The sequence below is a fragment of the Meleagris gallopavo genome, chromosome 2 (assembly GCF_000146605.3).
Source record: "Meleagris gallopavo isolate NT-WF06-2002-E0010 breed Aviagen turkey brand Nicholas breeding stock chromosome 2, Turkey_5.1, whole genome shotgun sequence".
In the NCBI taxonomy this organism is placed as follows: Eukaryota; Metazoa; Chordata; class Aves; order Galliformes; family Phasianidae; genus Meleagris; species Meleagris gallopavo.
Genome location: NC_015012.2, coordinates 61764699 through 61765217, shown reverse-complemented (window position 1 = coordinate 61765217; position 519 = coordinate 61764699).

Sequence of the window (519 nt, the reverse complement as noted above, 5' to 3'; positions counted from 1 at the left end):
ATATTGTTTTCAGTCATACCAGTTGTTCTCCATTTGCTCAAAGTGCAGAGCAGCTCTCTGACAACAGGGAGGAAGAACTGTTTGTGTGCCACTAGGGCATATTTGCATTTGTTTGCATTTCCCTCTTCCTTGCTTCCAGGAAACATGTAATCAAATGCCTTGCTCTGACCCTACAGGAGGCAGCACAGGACGCATCATACAGATTATGTTTGGTAGAACCTGGTCAAATTCAAAAGCTTGAGGTAAGGAACAAGGTTCATAGTGGGATCTATTCTATCCCAGAGCTGATTTTTCAATCACAGACGGTTCATATCAAAGTGAGAAAGATATATATTGTATAAAGTTACTGCAAATCCACATCCACTGTTTCTTAGAGCATGGATTCCTAATATTACACATATTTAAGAAGCAATGAAGAAAACAACATGAAGATCATAGACAAATGGTAGTGAACTGACTCACAAGAGATGTGTTAGCACCACCAACCACTCTAAACTTCTGTGATCCATACTCACTGCA